Raw genomic sequence first — 24637 nt, 5'->3', positions numbered from 1 at the left:
CAGGTGTGCACCACCACGCCTGGCTAATTTTTGTATTTTTAGTAGAGACAGGGTTACATCACGTTGGCCAGACTGGACTTAAACTCCTGGCCTCAAACAATCCATCCATCTTGGCCTCTCAAAGTGCGGGGATTACAGGCGTAAGCCACTGTGCCTGGCCAAGATTTCCTCTGTTTTCCTCAGTGGAAATGCCCCTTCTTCACCGTCAGTCCCTATATTTCAGGTTGAACTATCCTCTTGTCTAAAATTCAGAGTGGGCACATGACCCAGCCTGGTCAACCAGAGGTGCCCGTGCGATGGGTTCGGTGACAGTCATGTGACCTAATCCAGGCCAATGAGATTCAACTTTTAGAACTTTTGCTGGAACTACCCGTAAAGGGGTCTCTCCTCCCACTGGGGTTGCTAGGTCAGGGGCTGCTGCTGGCAGTCATCTTCCCTCCCTTTGGGAGAGCCTGCCCTGTGAGAGAAGCCACAGGACAGTAAAACAAGAGGACGCAGGAGACTGACAGCATGAGTGAGCTCCTGGAGCCCACTATCCCTGAAGCCAGCCCCACCCAGGACTATTCAGTTGAAGCCATTGTGTACTGAGTTTCCAGTCAGTTACAACAAAAGTCCTGCAGACACATGGTTCAACTCCTTCATCTTGAAGATAGAGAAATTGACACCCAAAGAGAAACTGTTGGACCCAAAGCCTTACAGTGAATCAGGGCAGAGCTAGGATTAGACTGGGCTCCTCGCTCCCAGAGTCCTGGGAACTCCTCACCACCCCACATTGTGCTTCTCTCCGTCTCTGTTGTTTTCTTCCTTCTCTCGCCTCCTTCACTGTGTTTCTGCTCATTTAAAAAATCGTATTCGTTTACTTTGAGTTTTATCTTTATTCCCTCCCCATTGGTAAACCATTACTCTAAATATAACAGGTTAGTCACAACTCATGTGAAAAGATCGTATGGGAAGATTAACAGATTTGAGCTCATCTTACATATGATGCAACAACTAATAAGAGTTAGCATGAATGACACAGCTATCTGATGTCCAAGCTTTGCTGATTAGCTCTCGTCTTCTAATCGCCCTGAAATTGGATGCAGTATCTCCCATTTCACAGATGAAGATCTGGAGGCCCAGAGGTCAAAGGACTTGGCCAAGAAACATGGCTGACAAATGACAAAGCCAGCATTCAAACCTGGATGACCCAATTCTGATCCCCTATTTCACCCAGCCAGTTGCCCCTGTAAAGCCAGCATGAGATTTTTATTTCCATAGCTCACATGATAATAAACCACTGAGTTGAGTTGCCAGATTTGGCAAATAAAAAATATAGGATATCCAGTTAAATCTGAATTTTAGATAAACAATGACTAATTTTTTTTAGAATAAATATGTCCCAAATTGCACGGGACATACTTACACTAACAATGAGCCTTTATTTATCTGAAATGCAAACTTAACCTCTCACCGTGTATTCTGTCTGGCAATTCTACACTAAGGGGCTTTTATGCATAAAGCAAGAAGCATCAGCCATGTCCTTGGTTCTGCAAAAAGCCTCAGGGCCTTTGCACTTGCTGTGCCAATTGCCTGGAAGGCTCATGCTGATATTCACCTCCTTCACCTCCTCCAGGTCTCTGCTCAAATATTTCACCACTGAAGCTTCCCTTGCCCATCTATCAGAAGCAACCCGTGTTTTCTTTTTCTCTTAACACCACCTGAAATACAAGAGTTACATGTTTATTTGTTCATTGTCTCTCTCCTGCCGTGGAAATGTGGGCGTGTGTTTTGGTCTGATTTGTTCACTACCGTGAATAGAGCCCAGAACAGTGTCCCATATGTAGTTGACACTCAGTGAATATTCGCTGAATGAGTGAATGAACTCTCTGCGAGCACATCTTGGTTTCTGTCTGGAATACTGCCTGACTCGGGATTGTCACTCACCTGCTGAGTGGCAGTGGGCATGCCCCTGAGCTCCCCATTCCTTGAGCCGGACTCATCACACATCTCAGAGTCACTGGGAGATCAGGTGACAAAACAGCCTTGAGGGTCAGATGCAAACTTGCCGGAGCACGTGTGCAAGCATTCCGGTGTGCTTTTCTCTTCTCCTTCAAGCACTCATGCCCCAGACAACTGAGCCTTGGAACACAAACCCTAAAAAACAAATTTTTTCCATTTTCGTCCAGTGTTCAGAACATATGCAAGCTCCTCCCACCCCCGGCATCACTGCAGACAGTGGCATCAAGCACTTCCAAGTCAGAGGAAAGGACAGCACACCCACAGACATCAGTACCAATGACGGCTAATAGTCTAGACGTCTGGTCCAGTTATCTGCATCACCTCCTTTCATCCTCACAACTCTTTTGAAATAGATATTTTTGTGCCCATTTTACAGATGAGGAAACTGAGGCTCAGATTAATCAGTTCCAGTGCCAGAAAGCAATGGAACCATGTTTTAATTCAGCTAGCCTGATAGCAGTCCCTGAGCCCATTTCCTCACCTGTAAAGTAGGTAAAATTATAGTGCTGCCTGGCCAGTCACAGTGGCTCACGCCTATAATCCCAGCACTTTGGGAGGCCAAGGTGGGTGGATCACCTGAGGTCAGAAGTTCAAGACCACCCTGACCACCATGGCGAAACCTTGTCTCTACTAAAAAAATACAAAATTAGCTGGGTGTGGTGGTGCATGCCTGTAATCCCAGCTACTCGGGAGGCTGAGGCAGGAGAATCACTTGAACCCTGGAGGAGGAGGTTGCAGTGAGCTGAGATTGTGCCATTGCAGTCTAGCCTGGGCAACAAGAGCAAAACTCCATCTCAGATATAAATAAATACATACATACATAAATATGCTGCCTTATTGGGATGTCGTGGGGATAAAATGAGACATTGTGTGTGAAGTATTTGCATGGGTCCAGGCAGGCTGCACACACAGGTGGCCACCACAGGCAACCTTGCCCTCTCCCCAGCCAGAAATAATCAGGATAGAGGATGTCATGTGAACACCATTATTCTAAGTTGCCCAGAGTGACTGATGACCTAGCTTGAGGCAAGACAACTATCCAGAGTTATCAGATTCACTTCCTTGGGTATTTGAAATAGGAAATCCAGAGAAAACGAGGTTACAGGAGTGAGGCCAGGTCAAGAGGTAGAAAGTGTGGCCATGATGGGTGGTGAGCAAGCTGGCCTTATAAAGGAGCTCAGGCCACTGGGGTCCAGTAGTGTAGGTTGTACACTGTGCACCCTGGGATCAACATTTCTATTCTTGCCTTTGAGAACGGTGACCTCCGGAGTTGTGCAGTACACACTCTCAGCAACTGTACCCAGCAGCCCTGAAATTTTATTCATTCATTGATTCCTTCACATATATATTAATTTATTCCCACCATGTGACAGTCTCTTTCAGACCATGAGACGGCAGCAGTGGAAAGATATTCAAGACTTCTCACACAGGTATTTTAGTTAGGGGAGATGGACGAGAAGCAGGAGTGACTGACAAGTGCATGGAGAAAAAGAAAGCCCAGCGAGAGGCTGAGAGCAGAGGGTGGGAAGGCCTCTCTGAGGAGGTGAGGTCTCCAAAGCCAGGCCTAGGAGGAGTAGGGGGAGGGGACTGTGCGTAGCGGCAACGGTGGGTGCAAAGGCCCTGTGGTGACCCACAAGAGCATCTGGGATGCTTGGCTCCAGAAGCCCCTCCTAACTCCAGCTTTTCCTGGAGTCGATGGTTCCCTGTGCCCAGGTCCCCAGACACAGGTGTCTTTATGATCCCACCACATTCCTTGGGGTGGCTCGAGTCAGTGCTTAACTCTCACAGCCCAGTGAACTCTGACCCGGAACAGTGTCTCCAGACGTGGGCATTGCTGGCCCCGGTCTGTTCTCCTCCTCCAAGGCTCAGTGTCCCTCCTCAGCCAGACTTCTGCCCCACCCATCTCTGCTCCCAACAAGCTCCCAGCGAGCTGCCTGCATCTGCAAAGTCGGGAAACATGATGTTCCCAGACATCAAAGAGTTTGCAAAAGATTGTGGTCACCTTAGACCCAGACCATTTCCTGAGGCTGCTGTTTAGATACCAAGTCCAGGGTTTTTTCTTTAGGGCTCCAGTGAAGGGTAGAAGCTACCCTACACCTCAAGCCACCACCACCTCCCTTCCCTGGACCCCACCGTAATGGCTCCTTACAACCCTCCACATCTCTGGCACTGGAGCCCTGATTTTGTTTTTGTGGGGTAATATTCTTTCATCCCCAAATGCCACGTAGGAATTTGCTGGCGGGGTGGGGTGGGAACCAGAGAAACAAAAGGATGATTTACAGGGGTTCGAAAGCCTCATTATAACCAGAAAATTCAATTTACAGACATTTGGTTCTTTTATTTCCATTTTTTTAAGGAGAGAAAAGAAATCAATCTAGTGTGGACATTTTGAGTCCCTTGCTTAGAGGTTCAAGGCATCTGTGACTTCAGAAAGCCTTCTTGGCATGAAGCAATAAACAGGCTGAGCAGATAAAACCACCCTGCATTTAAAAAGCAGGCCTGTCTCTGAGGCAGAATTTTTATAGATAAAACAACAGAACGTGACTCAAAAAAGTCGTGTTGTGAAAATGGCCCCATTTAGACACAAAATTCTTTACTCAGGAGCTAAGTTCTACAACAGCACAGGAAGGTTTCATCTAGATAATTCTCTATGTCTGGCTTCAAGGAGCCACTCCAAAGCCCCATTTTCCAGAAGAGTTTCGTATTGCAAATATCACCTCCACCCCTTCAATGTTTCACTGCATGGAGGACCCTCTCTGTTTCTCCGGTTCACCAAAATGTTTGCACATGTTGTGAGGGAAAATGACTTTCTGTCAAGTAAGTTTAAGAAACCATGGGCTCCAGAAAGGGAAACATGTTTCTTCACTGCGGGACTTCTCTCTCTCTCTCTCTATAATTTTTTTTTTTGTTTTTTTTGTTTTTTGAGACAGAGTCTCGCTCTGTCACCAGGCTGGAGTGTAATGGCGCAATCTCTGCTCACTGCAACCTCCGCCTCTGAGTTCAAGCAATTCTCCTGCCTCAGCCTCCCAAGTAGCTGGGATTACAGGCACGCGCCAGTACGCCCAGCTAATTTTTGTGTTTTTAGTAGAGATGGGTTTTCACCATGTTGGCCAGGATGGTCTTGATCTCTTGACCTTGTGATCCACCCGCCTCAGCCTCCCAAAGTGCTGGAATTACATTCTCAGTCTTTAATTAGGGAGGAGAGGGTAGAGTGTTTCACAAGCTGTTATATTAAGTCAGAGATCTATCATGTGAAAGTGTCAGAAACCCAACTCAAAACGGCTCAATGCCCAACTCAGAGTGGTGTCCCTAATGGGGAAGTCCTATCAACGCTGTGCCCAGGGGCTCATGGAGTAATCTCTGTCTCTGGGGCTCCGTTTCTGTCTGTCTCCGTCTTTCAATTCGGCATCTATCAGAATGCTGTCTTCATTATTTCCTACCACAAAGAGGTTTCCTCTGCATTGCCATATGTCAAGGCCAGCAAGTGACCCTGGGAAGAGAGAGAGAGAGCCTCTTGCTCCCAGGTCTTGGCTCACCTTGCACACCAGTAATGGCAAATGGGGAAGGGAGCACCTGGATTTCCCAGCCTCGCCTGCTCACCTCTGAGTCAGGGTGGAGGTCAGGGCACTGGGTCAGCCCCACCAGAGACCCATATCGTAGGGCAGGCACCATTTCCCCAAAGCAGGGGGACACTGTCACCTGAATCCAGGAAGGGACACTGGGTCAGTAAAAAGGAAACCAAATTTGCCTGGACATGGTGGCTCACGCCTATAATCCCAGCACTTTGGGAGGCAGAGGTGGGCAGATCATCTGAGGTCAGGAGTTCAAGACCAGCCTGGCCAACATGGCGAAACCTCATCTCTACTAAAAATACAAAAATTAGCTGGGCATGGTGGCGGGCCCCTGTAATCCCAGCTACTCAGGAGGCTGAAGCAGGAGAATCACTTGAACCCTGGAGGCAGTGGTTGCAGTGAGCCGAGATGGCGCCATTGCACTCCAGCCTGGGCGACAGGAGCAAAATGCAATCTCAAAAAAAGGAAAGAATGAAAGAATGAAAGAAAGGGGAAGAGAAGAGAGAAAAGAAAAGAGAAAAGAAAGGAAAAGAAAGAAAAGAAAAGAAAAGAAAGGAAAAGAAAAGAAAAAATTTGATCAAAAACCCCCCTTGATGGCCGAGCACCCAGCTGAACTGGGGTTCTGTAGACAGAGGCCCTGGGGAGCAGATGCTTACCCCGGACAACGACCTTTCCAGCTCTGAATTTCTGTGCTGGCATGGGTTTGCAGGTCATTAGCACTGGGTGCTACGTGCCCATTGGTTTGTGAGCTCCCAGAGGACATGCCGCATACGCTGTTTTGTACTTTCTGTGTCTAACACGGGACTCTGCATACAGTCAGTGCTCAACACTTGATCGATAGAGGAGTTCACAGAGCCCCTGCCCTTTTTCAGCTGCGGCCCTAAGTCAGTCCAGTGTGGTTCCTGACTTCTCATCCACCTCCGTCATGAGACCATCTGCCGCAGGCTCCCGGCTCCTGGTTCAACACCTGGCAGGTAGCGGGGACTCAAGACACAGCTGCTCAATCAGGAAGCGACCATCGCTTGCTGCTGGGTTTTGCTTGTGTTGGTTTTTGTGCCCGTCTTTGTTCCTACTTTGAATTTTAAACTCCTTTTGTCTGCTTTTTGAATAGATTCTTCTAGGGGTTCATTCTATCCTCTTGCATTAATTATTTAGTGAGTATTACCATGTGCCAGACATTGTTCTGAGCGTGGTGCGTACAGCAGTGAACAACACGGACCAAACTTTTCCACACAGGGGACTTTTTACCCTAATACGGCTGTTAGACGGGGCCCAGTAACACAGGGCAGGGGTGCAGAGAGAGACAAGGATGCCACTTTAGCTATAGTGATCAGGAAAAGCCCCGGATCTGAGCAGAGACCCCTCAGGACAGAGGGAAGGGAGCTGCTCACATCACTGGGGAGAAGCATTCCTTTTTTTTTTTTTTTTTTTTAGAGATGGAGTCTCTCTCTGTTGCCCAGGCTGGAGTGCAATGGTGCGATCTCGGCTCACTGCCACCTCCACCTCCTGGGTTCAAGCGATTCTCCTGCCTCAGCCTCCCAAGTAGCTGGGACTACAGGCACCTGCCACCATGCCTGGCTAATTTTTGTCCTTTTAATAGAGATGGGGTTTCAGCACCACCAGGAGCAGGACCTCAGCCCACCCAGGACTCCTGAATCAGAATCTGCCATTCGCTCACCATGCGACCCTGGACAATTTGCCAAACCTTTCCAGGTCTCTGTTTTCTCATCTGTAAAATGGGCAGAATTATTTCTCTCATCTATTTCCCTCAGATTGCTGGGAAGAACCAATGAGATAATCCATGGAAAGTGCCCAACACAAAATCAACTTAAGAAATGACAACTGGCCGGGCACGGTGGCTCACGCCTGTAATCCCAGCACTTGGGAGGCCAAGGTGGGCGGATCACTTAAAGTCAGGAGTTCAAGACCAGCCTGGTCAACATGGTGAAACCCTATCTCTACTAAAAATACAAAAATTAGTCAGGTATGGTGGCAGGTGCCTTTAATCCCAGCTACTCGGGAAGCTGAGGCAGGAGAATTGCTTGAACCCAGGAGGCAGAGGTTGCAATGAGCTGAGATCACCCCCACTGCACTCCAGCCTGGGCAACAGAGTGAGACTCTGTCTTGAAAAAAAAAAAAGGAAAAGGAAAATGACTGGCAGCCAGTCCCACTCTTCATGCTGGCCTCGCAGTTGACATTTCCTGAGGAGGGCACTTCTGAATTCCTCAAGGGAGAAAGAAAAACAGACTCCAGGAATATCCTGGTTGTTGGGCACAGGGAAAGCAACATTGCTGACGTCCATCTGGTATAAAATTCTCAGAAATGCTGTGATACACCTGTTGGCCTGTAGCTTTCTGGATGGTTCTTGTTTGCACTTGGGGGTCGTCCTCAGGGCCTTGCAGGGACGTTTTTCCTGGAGTTGAGAATCCAGAACAGCAAAACTGCCTCCTGCGACTCCTCTGTTTCAACAAATTCATGACCCGAATGAAAGTGGTTCTGAGCCGCACTAGGCCCTGCACACAGACACTAACTGGCAGCTTTGAAAATGACCATTCTGGAAATCTGTGTGAGGATTCCAGAGGTCAAACTAAATAAGCTGCTGAAACTAGTCATCTCTCGAAATTTCATCTTTGGCAATACGGGAAAAAAAAAATTTCAAAAACTTTTTGTTTTGTTTTGTTTTGAGACACAGTCTCCCTAAGTCACTGAGGCTGGAGTATAGTGGCATGATCTTGGCTCACTGCAACCTCTGCCTCCCGAGTTCAAGCGATTCTCCTGCCTCAGCCTTCCAAGTAGCTGGGATTACAAGCTCCCACCACCACACCCAGCTAATTTTTTTGTATTTTTAGTAGAGATGGGGTTTTGCCATATTGGCCAAGCTGGTTTCGAATTCCTGACCTCAGGTGATCCACCGGCCTTGGTTTCCCCAAGTGCTGAGATTACAGGTGTGAGCCACCACAGCCAGCCTAAAAATAACTTTTTAAAAACAAACAGAAATTTTAAACTAACTTCTTTTAGGCAGTCCATTCCGTGGAATTGGTGGCACTGACCTCATCTGATGTCCCAGAAAGCTGGCCACAAAAGTTTCCATCCCCCATGACAGACAAACAGTTCCACTCTGGGGCAATTCTCCCTATGTCCAGACCACAAATGCCCCTGCCTGTTTGGTGCATCTCAGCAGCAGAAAATCACCAACCACAAAGCTTTCAGGGCCAGCATTTAAAATCAACCCAAAGACACTCCCCTTCCACATGCTTTGGGCTCCATGCGATCTTTCATAGCACAGCTCCACGCTCTTCCTCGCAGACAAGACTGGCATTCAAACCAGGAATTCTTTTGAGGGGCTCAGTGTGCAGGAGGAATACAATCACCTCAAGCTCGTGTAAGAAGAAGAGAGCTCCAGTTACCGGGGCTTCCGAAGGCTTTTAATAGAAAACATTTGTGCCAAATAAAAAGCTTCTCCTTGTGTTTTGCTTTAGCTGTAAATTATCTGCTCCAAGGATCCATCCAGAAATCCCTACTGAGGGCGAACTCCACAGCGTGGTTGAGTCCAGATTTGTTGCTCGGTCCAGATAGATTTTCAGCTGCTGCCTCCAAACTGCAGCCAGGGGGACAATAAGAACAGAACCTCTTTTGTTCTGATGAAACTGTTTTTAATGGTCCCTTCTAGGCCGGGCCCTAGTGGAGGTCTCAACAAGGCTGCTCATTGAAACGCCCTTGAAAGAGCCAAGTGGGGAGCGCGAGGGACCCTGGGGAGGGGCCGGCGGCCCTTTGCTCAGCCCTGGTGGCCCTGCTGAGAAGGAAAGCTGGGCTGTTTTATTTGTTGTCTGAGATGGAAAAGGGGGAGGGGGTCGTCGAGACGAGGACCGTCCCGCAAATTTCTATAATTACTGCCTGCAGAGTGTTAGGGACACACACACAGTAACATCAAACGTCATCCTGGAGGGATAGGGGTTCCCAAAAGCTGAACACCCAGAAGCTGGTAGAGCAAATCCACTAAATGGAACAACATGTGTTCCTCAGCCCAAGAACTCCAACTGCATTAAGGGAGGCACGTTTCTGACCACTTTACTTTTCATCTTGAGGCCTCAGGGGGCTGTTTGGTTCATGCAGAATCCAGGATACAGAAGGGAAGAAACAGATGGAAAGATACCAACCACAGCCAGGGCACAAGTAGCTGCCTGCTCCACACCCCTCTTAAGCCCCGACGTCTGCAGGTGTCAGTCCTCTGAGGGTCCCCCAGTGGCACCTGAAGGATGCTGTCCATGTAGCAACAGGGACAAAAGAAACAAGGAAACAAGCCGGGCATGGTGGCTCATGCCTGTGATCCCAACACTTTGGGAGGCCGAGGTGGGAGGATAGCTTGATCCCAGGAGTTCGAGATCAGCCTGGGCAATGTAGTGAAACCTCATCTCTCTACAAAACAAATAAGAAAAAAAAATAGCTGGGCATGGAGGCACACGTTTGTAGTCCCAGCTACTCAGGCTGAGGTGGGAGGATCCCTCGAGCCCAGGAGTTTGAGGCTGCAGTGAGCTATGATCACGCCACTGCATTCCAGCCTGGGCAACAGAGCGAGACCCTGTCTCTAAAAAATGAAAAGCTGTGATTTATCCCTCAGAGGGATTTTCCCCACTTTTGAGTGAGATTTTAAGTTTGCCTCTGAAGAACATGCTCTGGTTCCCCACAAAAGCAATCAGTGGTTCTCAGCAGGGGGCAATTGTACCCCCACAGAGAACATGGAGCAATGTCTAGGGACATTTTTGCTGTCACAACTGGGGAAAGGGGGTGCTACTGGCATTTAGTGGGTGAAGGTCAAGGATGTTGCTTAACACCCTCTGATGCACAGGATGGGCCCCCCAACAGTGGAGGATCCGGCCCAGAAGAGAATAGTGCTGAGGTCGAGAAACCCTGGGCTAGGTGGAGGTGACTCAGACCCCATTAAAGCACCCACCGCCGCTGAGATGGGAAGGACCCTCATTTGTTTGAGGTTCAGGAAGGATCGAATTGCTGTCTGACTGGTGGAGGCACAATTTCTCCTTTCCAAGTGCATTAGAACAAGGGCGACTGGGGCTCTTTAAAGAAACAGGTTTTAGGGTTAGTCTTTATTTGGCACTAAATCATCCTAAATTGTGTGGGGGAAATGGAATACTATTCAAGTTGTATTACTAATCAATCTTTGAGTAGAATAAATCACACCGAATGATATTCTATTAAATCTGAAAGTAATTTAAAAAAACATGCACAATTCTGGACTTTCATCAAATTTTGCTCAGCTCAAACCTTTTACCCTGCCCCCAAACATACCTGCTTCCATCATCAAAGACTGTCTGGAGGTAGAACATGCTTAGTATTTGACATATTGATTTGTTAATCACATCTCTTTGTCTCTAAGAAGTGATGAGAAGGGGCTGATATCAGAGAACTTTGAGCAGAGAGGGAAGGGGTGACGTTTAGGATCTGAGCCCCAAGGTTTGAGTCCCAGCTCTGCCAGCGGTGTGACCTTGGGCAACCTGCCCCCACCACCCCAAAACTTGGATTTTCTCATCTGTAAAGAGGGAGTAAAAATAGTTTCCTCCTCCTAGGCTTTTGTTGTTTTGGGGGTTGTTTTTCTTGATGTTGTTGTTTTGAGACAGGGTCTTGTTCTGTTACCCAGGCTGGAGTGCAGTGGTGCAATCACGGTTCACTGCAGCTTTGACCTCCTGGGCTCAAGCAATACTCGTGCCTCAGCCCCACAAGTAGCTGCGACTACAGGTGTGTGCCATCATGTGCAGCTATTTTTTTTTTTTTTTTTTTTTGTAGAGATGGGGTTTCACCATGTTGCCCAGGCTGGTTTTGAGCTCCTGGACTCAAGTGATCCACCTGCCTCAGCCTCCCAAAATGCTGGGATTACAAGTGTGAGCCACTGCACCCAGCCTCCCAGGTTCTTATAAAGATTGACATAAGATAATGGATGTAAACTTCTCAGCATACTCCCTGGCCTCTGGGAAGCATCAGAAGGTGTTGGCTTTTTTTTTTTTTTTTTTTTTTGAGACAGAGTTTCCCTCTGTGGCCCAGGCTGGAGTGCAATGGTGCGGTCTTGGCTCATTGCAACCTCCGCTTCCCGGGTTCAAGCGATTCTCCTGCCTCACCCTCCCTAGCAGCTGGGACTACAGGTGCATGCCGCCACACCTGGCTAATTTTTATATTTTTAGTAGAGACAGTGTTTCACTATGTTGGCCAGGCTGTTCTCGAACTCCTGACCTTGTGATCCACCCGCCTTGGCTTCCCAAGGTGCTGGGATTATAGGCGTGAGCCAGTGTGCCCAGCCAGCTATCTTTATAGTCCAACTTTGCCCCTCTGCAGGCTCCAGGAAGCCTGGAGTGATGGGGTCCATCTCCTTGCTGCATGTTGGGGCACCCCGCTTCTTTGCACCTACATAATTATATGGGTCCCAATGACTTTTGTGGCTTGGAGTCTGCCTTCCCCTGGAGAATAGAAGCTCTGGAAGGGCAGAACAGGGCTGTCTCAGCACCTGGCACAAAACTCAATAAATGCTTGTGTAATGAATGGTGAAGGGAATATTTGCCCCATGTGAAGAGCCTGGCTTCCAGTCCTTGCTCTACAACTTACTAGCTGTGGACTTGGGGTAACAAAAATAATAGCCTTCTTTTTTCCCACGCATCTAAGTCATCAGCAGGTCCTGCTGCTTCTACTTTCAAGGTAGAGTCTGACCCTACCCACTTCTCCTGCCCTGGGTCCAGGCTACATCTGCCTGGACTGTGGCCCCAGAAGTCCATGCCACAGCCCACAATTGCCCCCCCCAACTTGCTGCCCGCCAGTATCACTTTGCCCCGTTCCAGATGTTCCAGCTACCCTGCCTCTTCCTTCTATATCACTACCCAGACCACCCTAGCAAAATCTCTCCCCCTGGGGACAACCACTCTCTGTAATATGTTTTGTTTATCTGCCACATGTTCTCTTTCGCCATGGAAGAGTCTCTTTCATCCTTATCACTGCATTTCTAATGCCTAGAACAGTGCATGGTCCATTAAAAGAAAACTCCATAAATATTTCCTGAACAAATGAATGTATCGATTTAATTAGTTGGTGGTTGACTAATAGTGAAGGGCCCAGGCTCTGAAGCCAGACTACCTGGGTTCAAATCCTAGCTGCTTCACATTCTAGTAGAACGTCCTTAGGCATGAGATTTGGGCTGTTTGAGCCTCAGCTGCCTCATCTACAATATGGCAAAACAGCCACATCCATTTTGGGGGTTGCTACAAGGATTAAGCAGGTCCACACTACGTACCAGCTTAGCCCAACGCTGGCATCTCAGAGATACTCGGTGACTGCGTGAGGAACGCGCTACTGCCTCGTAGTAGGACGACATTTGCCCATTTGGAAAGCACTCCTACACTCTTTCCTTTTAAGCAATTCAGGTGGGACCTTATGGAATTGCTGATATCTGACCGTTTTAACCTACAAAAATGGCAGCTTCATTGGGGTTAAAAGATGTTTCCCCAGACCACATGGCTGGGAAGCACATGAGCCACTCTTGAATCGGAACTCCTGCTCAGTGTGTTAACAGGGCCCCTTTGAGCCTTTAGAAGCTGGCGTCTGACGCCAAGAGAACTCCAGGTTCACTTTGTTCCTCCCTGGTGGCAGGGAGGAGGCAGCTGCCTAAAGAGTGGTGCCAGGAGGGATGATGGCCACAGGGGCGGGCAAAGGCAGGGACCGCAGTGCGGCTGAGCAGGAGATGGAGTCTTGCGTGATAGGGAGAGATGCCCCTACCTAGCCTCTGAGCCCATTCCCTGAGCACATCACACAGCTCCCTTTCCTCTCTTCCTTTCCCCATTCCTTCCTTCCCTCCTTCCCTTTTTCCTTGTTTTTCTTCCTTCCTCCCTTTTCTTTTGCCCTTCTTAGCCTTTCTTTTTTCATTTTTTAATTAAACAATGATTGGATTCCTTTCTAGCAGTTTCACAAGGGGTGAAGTCACTTAGCAACCTTAATTATTTCCAACTTAATAACGTCCTGGGGTGGGGGACAGGTCGAGCCCCCAGTGGCCGGAATGCCTTGCTGGGTAAGCCGCTCAGAGGCGGGCTCTGGAGCAAATGAAGCGTCCGACCAAATACTTCTCATATTTTCCCTCTCCCTGGTAAGGGCTTTTGTTTGGAGTGAACCTTTTTTTTTTTCTCCCCCTGATAAACATGAATGACTACAGTTGACTGCAATTTTTCTCAGCTGGCTGTAGCTTCAAAGATTTGAGGGGTTTGAATTCCAGGCTTTAAATCACATGTTTTTCCCTTTTTGCTCTCAGACACACCTATAGTAGATAATAGAAATATGAATTTCATCTTCAACTAAAAGGAAAATAGGGAGATCTGTTGTTGGGAGTAGAGGAGTTATCAGCGGTCAGACTGGTGTGAACAGTGTGCAGTGGTGGAAACCCCATAGATCATCACCACCCGCTGAGTAATGACAGGGAGGCCAGCACGGTCCTGCCAGATTATCTCAGCCCTGACGGTGGGCAGGTACTGGGCATAGCCCCTCATAGACACCGTGCCTCGGACCACCCTAGAAGGTAGGTGCCAAGATTACCACTGAAAAAGCTGCGGCACAGAGAGGTTAAGCAGCGTCTCCTGGGTCACACAGCTCCATCGTGAAGCTGAACCCAAATGCATTTTTTCCTCCAAAGCCTGCCTGCCTCCCCCAAGACCTCTCCCTCCTCACCAAAGGAGTAACATTCATGAGCAAGCAGCCATAAATCAAAACAAATAAAACATCTACTTTGAAGTGCTGCCGTGGCGCTTCGATGAGATAAAGGGCACGGAAGATTCTGGTTCGTGATTCCTGAAGAAACACTCACCCATTTCCTGCCTCTCCCAACTGGCAAGACACATTTGTAAATACCAAAGGCAAAGATTCAAACAGATTAGGGCTCAAATTGGGCACAAGTCACTTACTGGCCATGTGATCTGGGACGGGCCACTTAACTGTTTCTAAGCCTCAATTTTCCTCATCTGGAAAATAGGGCTCATGGCAGCACCTACCTCGTGGGGCTGTGGAGAGAATTAAGGGAGAAATAACAGTGAGTACTTGATAAATGTCATCTATATTTTTAAAATAAAACAAAACAGTAATAAGCTGGCAGAACTACAGAGGATGGCGGAGACTGCAGGGCGCTTGCCAGATGGCGTCTTTGCTGAAAGAGGAATTTTCTGATGCAGCCTGAAGACAGCCCCAAGTGACTTTCCTCAGCATTTGCTCTGTGCCAGGCAATGTGCTACGTTCCTTCCAGGAACTGGCCCAAGACCATTGCCACTGTGCTCTCATTTAACCCCTGAGACAGCCCTAGGAACAAAGTCTTGGTGTGAGCTCCGTTTTACAGACTGGAAACTGAAGCTTGGAGAGAAGTCACTTCTTCAAGGTCACACACGAGGGCGGGGCAGTGAGGATGTAAACCGAGGCCAGTCCAAAGCGCCCCTCCCCACCTCCCGACCCAGCTGTCCATGACTCCAGGGTAGCCACTTCCTGCCATGTTATATTCATTAAAAGTTTAGAATCCACCTACTGTGCGTCAGCCCCTGAGTGATCTAACACTATCATCGGACGGCACAGGGGTGACGTGCCGAGCTGACACCTTTGCTGTTTAAAAGGGAAAGAAGAGCAAATGACCTAATACATAGCAGACTTTGGGAAACCCACTGGGACTCCTTTATAGCTGCTCCCTTAGCAAAATGGTTTGCAGCAGCACTGTCATAGGAGAACACGGGTCTGGGTTCTTAAAAAAACCCACATCCCATAAAGCAGCGGGGCATCCTCTGCATGGGGTGGGGGTGCTCCCCACCCCCCACCCCATGCAGAGTAGAAGCAAATCCTGAATTCTTGCAGTTCCCCAAAAACACTTGTCTGGTCAGATGTTCCAACCTCCTCAAGGGTGCCTGGAGACCGGGCGATTCTTTGTCATGTTAATGAATCATTTTAATAGAGTGTTTTAACAAAAACATTCATCACCTTTTGTGCAACAAGGATTTTCTTTTTTGTTCTACTTAAATGGTTAAGTAGGTAATAAACGCCTATCAGCTGCACCCCCACAGCCTGGTAATCCCTCCAAACCCTAAATCATAGGAGGATTATTATTGTCCTGATAAATTAACACTCGGAGAAAGCCCACAGGAAAGAAAAGCTGGGTTTTCTTTGAGCCAAGTTCATCAGGTGACAAGCTGACTGCCCTCCAGCCTGGGCAACAGAGTACAGTAGATCAGGGAGGCCCCACTCCCGCCCACCGGGCCCCTGCGGCTGCAATGCCACCCTGGGGATGGGCGCTTCTCTCTCCCTGCAACTCCCCACCCTCTCCATCAGTTACAAAAGGCCCTACAAGGAATCTGGCCCTTTGCTGAATCCTGGGGCAACCAAAGAAGGAAACAGATGGTACCCTTGTCCTCAGGGAGTGACGGACTCCTGAGGGAGCCCAGCAAGGCTGTCCAGGGCCCCAACGCAATCGCCACTGTGGTTGGCACCAGGAAGGAGCCGGGCAGAGGACTGGCATGGGAGGGGGCTTGGCAAAACTCCATGAGGAGGAGACATTCATCTCAGAGGCTGGGGTGGCTCTGATCTCCTGCAGGGCCTGGCTGAGCCACACTTCCAGAACTGCCTTCCATGTGGGTTTCTGCTGTGAGGCTGTTTCCAGAGGTTGCTGTCACAAAGTTCTGAATGCTTGGATGGCTGAAAACCACAGAAATGTGTTCTGTCACAGTTCCAGAAGCCTGGAGGCCAAAATCAAGATGTCAGCAGGGCAGCACTCCCTCCAGACCTCTGGGGAAGGAGCCTTCCTGGCCCCTTCCAGCTTCTGGTAGCCCCAGGCGTCCTTGGCTGTGGCTGCATCACCCCAATCTCTGCCTCTATCTCCACCTGGCCATCTTCTCCCTGTGTGTCTTCCCTCTCCAGGTCTGTGTCCACGTTTCCCTCTCCTTATAAGGGCAGTTCTACTGGATCTGGAGCCCACCCTATTCTAGATGATCTCATTACCTCAATTAATTACACGTGCAATGACTCTAATTCCAAATAACATCACATTCTGAGATCCTGGGGCTTAGCATCTCAACATATCTTTTGGGGGATATGATGCAACCCGAGAAGGAGGCGAGGAGGGAGACCCTCGAGTGAGACCTGGAAGGTGAAACCACCTCAGCCCCTTGCAGCACGCGCACACACATGGCTGCTCTCCACTGCACACTGCATGGCCCGGGGCAGCTGCTAGCCTGCTGTTGCTCCACCTGGCCCCGGCTCCTCCTACAGCTTCTCCAGGTCCAGGTGTGCACTCAGCTTCATGATAAAGGGCCCAGTGCTGGTGACATCCTCATCACCATGGTGAGAGGCAACAAGAACGGATGCGGGGCTCAGTCTGTCCTCGGGGCACCAGCTCGTGTCATCAGTTACAGCTTCTCCCTCCTCTCCCCATTTTGCATCTACCTTCCTTTCCCAACTGTCTGTTCTCCTGACTCCACGCATCTGGACCTGCCCAGGTCTCCTCAGGTCCCCCTTTCTGCTTTTGTGCTCTCCTCCCAACTTCCACAGCCAGCGCCTGGTGCTCTGTGCCACAGATGCTCCCCCTGCAGGTGCAGGGAGTGGGACACACCTGGTCCCTACCTTCCCGAAGCCCTTAGCCAGAGACTGAAAGCCCAGCCCTGCCTTCAGGCAGGCCAAGCGCTGGGTGTCATTCACAGCCCAGAACTCCCTGTGATCAGGTAAGGCTGGGATTGCGCCTAAAATCACATAAATTTCCTTGACGTTTTCCCTTCTCGGTTCTGCTTTCCTGACTCCAATAGTGGTTTCTCCTGGACACGTGTCCTCAATAAACCACCAGCGTGTGAATCAGTGATTCTGGGTCTGCTTCAGGGAAACTTGCTCTAATGCAAAGACATTTAGCAAAGTGATTTCAAACAGCAGGTTAGGAGTCAAACACCCTGTGCTGACGCTTGTGGAAGGTAAGACCAGGGGCTTAGTGCACAGGTGAGTGCACCTGTGTGTATCCTGGGGCACTACCCCATCCGGCCACACTTTGTGTTAATGGGGGACACACAAAGGGGAGACCTTAACCCACAGGACCAGTAGGTCTGATCACACAGGCTGCCCTGCTCATGTGAAAAGTGGAAGCTGAGATCAAGCCCACTAAGACTGTCAGGAGGAATGGACATCTTTGCTTACTAATTTTTGTTTTGAAAATAATTTTAGGTTTGCAGCAAGGTTGCAAAACCAGCAGAGTTCCTATTTGCCCTTCACCTGGCTTCCCCTAATGTTAGCATCTTGCATAATCATGGTACAAGGGCATCTTTTTAAAACTCAGCTAAGGTACCCATGGCTAGCAGCTGGACTCCACCCAGGATGAGTGGGGGAGGCAGGGAAAATGTCACCTCAGATCTGAAGGATGGGTAAGGTTCCCCAGGACGATAACCCTACCCTAACCCAGAAGCAGGGAAAAGTGTTCTGGGACAGACAGAGCATCCTGTGCAAAGGTTCAGAATAGAAATCCCATGTCCATTGTGCAGCTGTGGGAGGTGATATGAGGGGGCCCTAGGGGAAGCGGGAGACAAAAGGGGCTACCAGGCCCTGGCAACCACACGATGCTGCAGCCAGGGGGACCAGGGCAGGTTCCCAGGGCCCTCTCCCCACCCCAGAGATGGGTGTCTTCACTCTAAGAGAGTGGAGAAGGAGAGAGCAAAGGATCCACAAACATACAAAGACTCCACAGAGGAGCCAGGGTCCCAGGACCAGACTCATGAACAGGGGCTGGGGTCACATCCCAGCTGGGGCAGCCCTCTCCAAGCAGGAAAGGCAGCGCCCCAGGGCTCTGTGGGCCCCTGGTATGTGTGTTTGCGGTGGCAGGGGGTGGGTGGGGGATCTGAGCAGTCTAGGCTACCCCTTGGGGGCTGACTCCACCCCATCGTCCTTCCTCAGTGGCCAGGAAGCCATCCCCTCCCCTTCTTTCCTGTCTCACTCTTCCTCGGAGATCCCTCCCAGAAACAGCTTTGTCCACATTATCAGTTGGCCACCCACAACTCTACCCAGGCCTGTGCTGTCTCTCCTTAGAAATAAGTCTGTCTCCTTCCTGATAAGCCCTGAGGGAAGAAGACTGTCTTTCTTTCTCCCCAGCCTCAGGCCCACATCTGGACATCCAGAGGCACCCGAGAAGGCTGAAGTTCTGATCTAATTAGCTGAGTAAAGCAATTGGCACTAAGCTGTGGGTGGCCCAGGCAGCACCTGGGAGTGGATGCTGGGAGGCCACACAGTGAAGCTGAGGAGCCCAGACCAGTGTGCAGGGGAGGGGACAACAGATGGGGAGGGGCACACAGGTGGCTGCCCCAAGAGGTACTCACCTGGAGGCTATCTCAGAGCAAGGATCCCTCCCATCTCGCTTCCTCACCTTTGGGGGAATCTCTGCCCTCCCTCCCTTCCCACTAAGGGGTATCAAACCCTCGCCTGGAGGACAGTTTTGCCCTCTCACAGATGGAAGCCTGCTTAGCTTTGACATCTGTGCCGAAATCATCCCAGCCACCCCCATAGGTCTCCAAGGGCACTGTCACTGCCATCCACAAATGACACCAAATCCACCAATGATGTACAAAGGGAATGCCTGGGGGAGAGGGGTCACCTAGTGGACCAGGAGTCTTGGGTGCCCATAAACTTCTTAAACCACTTTCCTGTGAATTCTCTTTAATTCGACAGATCATAATTCCAAATCTGCTTATACCAGCAGGCTGATCACAAGTGAACATTTAAGCTCTGTGCCTTGGTTTCCCCAACAGTAAAGTGGGGTAAGGAGGGTTCCTACTTAACGGGGTGGTTGTAAGGATTGCAATGGCAGAATCTACACAAAGTGCTCGGTCATTGTGAGCTGGGGGCCTCTGTGTTCTGCTTCTGCTATAGTGGAGGAAGGCCGAGTTGGCAACAGCACACCTGGATACACTCTTTCTGGAAGTCGGTGTTGGAATGTGGGTCAGAAGGCGAAACATACTTCCTACCAGCCATGTGATCTCAATTACTTAACCTCTCCATGCCTCCATTTTCACACCTGGAAATGGGACTGACAGTGCCTGATTCATAGATCGCTGTAAGGATCAAATTAATTAGTAAACGAGAAGCCTGGATCCAGTGAGCACTTGATTGATATTACGGCTATTATTTGGCCCAAATTCTATTTTTACAATTGTAACTCCAACTTTCAATTTTACAATTCCTCAAGTGTCATATCATATGCATATAATGCTGTTTGTTGCTGCAGAGCTATTTGTAATAGCAAAGAATTGGCAGCCACTTAAATATCAACCCATGGAGTGGGAACAATATACTGTAGATCAGCTGTCCCCAACCTTTTTTGCACCAGGGACCAGTTTCATGGAAGACCATTTTTCCATGGACTTGGGCAGCGGTGGGGGCGGGGGATGGTTTTGGGATGAGGCTGCTCCACCTCAGATCATCAGGCATTAGTTAGAGTCTCATAAGGAGTGTGCAACCTAGATCCTTCGCATGTGCAACTCACAACAGGGTTCATGCTCCTGTGAGACTCTAATGCTACTGCTGATCTGACAGGAGGCAAAGCTCAGATGGTAATGCTCGCTCTCTGCCGGCACTCACCTCCTGCTGTGTGGCCCCGTACCTAACAGGCCACAGACCAGTGCTAGTCCTCGCCCAGGGGTTGGGGACCCCTGTTACAGATCATCCATATGATGGGATTCTTTGCAGCGGTTAAAAAAGGATGACTCTATTTGGAATAATGTCCAAGATGTGCCTAACGTCAAAAAAGAAACAAGAAAAAGAAAGTGACTAAACAATATGCAGTTATTCCATTTTAGTTTAAAAAATATGGTCAGGGTAGGCAAATACATTCTAAAGGAATTTTCACAAACTGCTCATTTCTAGAGAAAAGGATTCACTTTCTCCATTTATGTTTCTATATTTTTATAATGAGAATATAAGACTTTTGTAATCGACAAATAATACCGTAACAAGAAGTGCACATTAAAATGAAAATGGCCGTGATTGCTGTCTTTGGAGGAGGGTGGGAACAAACCGTGGAATACTGTGACTCTGGAAAGGGGGAGAGCCCAGCTTCAGAGGTCAAATTCCACTGCAGTGACCTGGAAAGGGCTGTCACATACTTTGCAAAAGGAATCTCAGGGCATCGAGTGTGACTTTAGGTAGGTGACCCGAGGGCTGTGCTAGGGGATATGTCGCTCATCAGAGGTGCAGGCAGACAAGGAGTGGGGCCTGCCATGTTCCATCAGCCCCCTCAGGACACCCAGAGAAACCTGCCAGCTGCTCAGATCAGGGAGACTTTGATCTAAGGGGCGACAGATGAGATTCTCCCTCCTTGCGATGTGGCCACTTCAAAGTGGAAGAGGAAAGAGCAGATCGGGGGACAGAAGTCTGAGGTGGCACAATCCTCCATCCCCCCTGTCTTCCTTGCACACAGCTTCTTCCTCAGCCATTCTGGGTTCATGAAATGCCACAGAGCTGTCCAGGTCCTAGGCATAACCAGTGCTAGCATTGTTGAAGGCTTTCTGCAGGCAGGTACTGTGCACTAAGCATTGTTTTATTTTTTATTTTATTTGAGACAGAGTCTGGCTCTGTTGCCCAGGCTGGAGAGCAGTGGTGCAATCATAGCTCACTGCAACCTCCACCTCCCAAGTTCAAGCAATTTTCCTGCCTCAGCCTCCCAAGTACCTGGGATTACAGGCACGCCCCACCACACTCGGCTAATTTTTTTCTATTTTTGGTAGAGATGGGGTTCACCATGTTGGCCAGGCTGGTCTCAAACTCCTATCCTCAGGTAATCCACCTGCCTCAGCCTCCCAAAGTGCTGGGATTACAGGCATGAGCCACTGCTCCCGGCCGCACTAAGCACTTTCTAAGGCTCACTTTCTTCCACCTCCTGAACAAACCTGTGGGTTATGTTATTATCCCCCTTCATACAGTCCAGAGCCTGAAGCTCAGAAATTTAAATATTTTTTTCCAAGTCACACAAATAATAAATTGTAGATTTTGCAAATCTTACAAATTTGTGCACTTTTTTGTACAGATTACAATTTTCACAAACTGTAAAACCTGGAATTTCAATTGATTTTGTGTTGAAACCGTCATAAACAATAAATCAGCCAACCAGCAAACAAGAATGGTGTTGCTGGAAAGCTCTATAGAGACTCATTTCATTGCCTAACAAATATTAGATTGAGCATATTTTATGCACAGCATACTGTCCAATTGTTCTAGGTCCTGAGATGCCTCCTAGTACTTTTATTTTTATTTTATTTTATTTTTTTTTAGATGGAGTTTCACTCTTTTTGCCCAGTTTGGAGTGCAATGGTCCAATCTCAGCTCATTGCAACCTCCGCCTCCTGGACCCAAGTGATTCTCCCGCCTCAGCCTCCCAAGTAGCTGGGATTATGGGCGCACGCCACCACGCCTGACTAATTTTGTATTTTTGGTAGAGAGGAGGTTTCACCATGCTGGCTAGGCTGGTCTCAAACTCCTGACCTCAGGTGATCTGCCCGCCTCGGCCTTCCAAAGTGCTGGGATTACAGGCATGACCCACTGTGACCAGTTCCTCCTAGTACTTGAAACAGTGCCTGACACCTAACAAGGACCCCAAGTGATATTTCTGGTATTTCTGAATGAATGAAAGAATGAATAAGTAAATATGAATGATAATTTTTTTAAGACAGGGTCTCACTCTGTCACCCAGACTGGAGTGCAGTGGCTTGATCATGGCTCACTGCAGCCTTGACCTCCCAGGCTCAAGCGATTTTCCCACCTCATCTTCCCAAGTAGCTGGGACCACAAAGCCTGTACCATCACACCCAGCTAAGTTTTTTATTTTTTGTAGAGACAGGTCTCATTATGTTGCCCAGCCTGGTCTCGAACTGCTAGGCTCAAACAATCCACCAGCTTTGGCCTCCCAAAGTGCTGGGATTACAGGCGTGAGCCACCATGCCTGGCCAGTTCTGCTCTTGAGCAGGAGGACCAAGATCATTTTTGAACAAGGTTATTTATTGCAGTTCTCTCTGTAGAAGCAAACGATCAACCACCACCTAAATATTTCCAGCAAGGGACCTCATCACGGCATATCTACTCGTGAATTTCATGTGATGAAGTGAAAGGAGCTTTGAAAGACGGCTCTATGGAAAAAGCAAGATGTAGAAAAGTGTGCATGATATTCTGCCTTTTGTGTTAAAATGAGGACTATATATATATATATATTTGCATTGCCTTTTATCTATAAAAAATATCTGGGAGGATAAATAATGAACTATTAATAGGGCTTTCCTGTTGGGATGTGAACTGGGGTGGATGGACAGGGGCAGGGTGGAAGAGGGGTTCTTAGTGTTAACTTTTACATACTTTTCAAACTAGAAGCTGTCTGAATGTTTTACACACTCAAAGTGCTAAATAATTTTTATTGAAATTCTGTTAGTTGAATTTTACTAAAATTCTTTTAGGATAGCTTAAAAAAAAAAAAAAGCTTAAACTACCAAGTATTGATGAGAAGGTGGTACAGCTGGAACCCTCCTGCCTTTCAGGGTGGATGCTCCATGGGCTCCACCCTTTGGGAGCTGCCAGCCAGCACCTACTCAAGCTAAGTGCATGCTCTCCTTGAGGGCACCAGCAAGACAAGTGCACGCACATCGGCACGAAGAGAAGCACAGGACTGCTCAAAGCAGCTTGGTTCCTTAGAGCCAAGAACTGGAAACAACTCAAATATATACATCAAAAATAGAATGGATAAATAAGTTATGGTAGTCTGGGCGCGGTGGCTCACGCCTGTAATCCCAGCACTTTGGGAGGCTGAGGCGGGCAGATCACAAGGTCAGGAGTTCAAGACCAGCCTGACCAACATGGTGAAACCCCATCTGTACTAAAAATACAATAAAATTAGCCAGGCATGCTGGCGTGTGCCTGTAGTCCCAGCTACACAGGAGGCTGAAGCAGGAGAATCGCTTGAACCCAGAAGGTGGAGGTTGCAGTGAGCCAAGTTCGCACCATTGCACAGCCTGGGCAACAGAGCGAGACTCTGTCTCAAAAAAAAAAAAAAAGTTATGGTATATTCATTAGTAGAATACTACACAGCAATGAAAAATAACAACAACATCAATGAATCTCATGGACGTTGTGTTGAGACAAAGAAGCCAGACACAAAACAGAACTTACTATATGATTCTATTTACATAAAGTTCCAAAGCTAATTGACAGTGAGAGAATTCAGTACAGTGGTTACCTTTCCGCTGGGATAGGGAGAAGTGCTGCCTGGAAAGGGGCTCAAGAAAGTCCTCCGGGATCATGGAAATGTTCTATCTCTTATTCCATAGGTATGGAAAAATTCATCAAGCTATTTATCTAACAATGTGTGTACTTGACGTAAAGTTTGTTAACTCCATTAAAAAAAAATCCAGCCTGGGCAACATGGTGAAACCTTGTCTCTACAAAAAAAAATACAAAAATTAGCTGGGCGTGATGGTACATGCCTATAGTTCCAGCTACTAGGGAGGCTGAAGTGGGAGGATCGCTTGAGCCTGGGAGGTTGAGGCTGCAGTGAGCCATAAGCATGCCACTGCACTCCAGCCTGGGTAACACAGTAAGACGTTGTCTCAAAACAATAAAGTATAATACAATAAAAATAAAAAGAATTCATCAGAACAATTTGACAGTTCCTCAAAAAGTTTAACAGTTATGACACGACCCAGTAATTCCACTCCTAGGTATATAACAAACAGAATGGAAAACAGGGGCCCAGACACATATCTGTAAACAAATGTTCATGGTAGCCTTATTTGTAATAGCCAAAAGGTAGAAACAACCCAAATGTCCATCCAGAAATGAGTAGATAAACAATTGTGGCATAGCCAGGCAACGGAATATTATTCAGCCGTGAAAGGAATGAAGTTCCAATACATGATGCAATATGGATAAACTTTGTAAACATGCTAATTGAAAGAAGGTGGACACAAAAATCACACATTGTTATGATTTCATTGATATGCAATGTCCAGAATAGACAAATCCAAAGAGACAGAAAGATGAGTCATTGCCAG

At 48.3% G+C, this 24637-nt stretch overlaps 2 long non-coding RNA genes across 2 annotated transcripts in view; both read right to left on the bottom strand.

The window, feature by feature from the left end:
- Window positions 1–709: 709 nt before the first annotated feature.
- Window positions 710–14795, bottom strand: LOC131382233 (uncharacterized). The gene is made up of 3 exons (XR_009211523.1): window positions 14516–14795; window positions 1927–2136; window positions 710–1700 (listed from the first exon to the last, which is right to left on the bottom strand). It is a non-coding gene; the product is annotated as an uncharacterized LOC131382233 (long non-coding RNA).
- A 5460-nt stretch (window positions 14796–20255) lies between these two features.
- Window positions 20256–24637, bottom strand: part of LOC131382234 (uncharacterized) — a 35701-nt gene continuing 31319 nt past the window's right edge. The window contains exon 3 of the long non-coding RNA XR_009211524.1: window positions 20256–20340. This is a non-coding gene — a long non-coding RNA (uncharacterized LOC131382234). The remainder of the gene's footprint in view (window positions 20341–24637) is intronic.

This window comes from Hylobates moloch, unplaced genomic scaffold, assembly GCF_009828535.3.
Source record: "Hylobates moloch isolate HMO894 unplaced genomic scaffold, HMol_V3 SCAFFOLD_21, whole genome shotgun sequence".
Taxonomy (NCBI): Eukaryota; Metazoa; Chordata; class Mammalia; order Primates; family Hylobatidae; genus Hylobates; species Hylobates moloch.
Note: the sequence above shows the minus strand (reverse complement) of the source record. Positions and strands in the feature narration are given on the sequence as shown.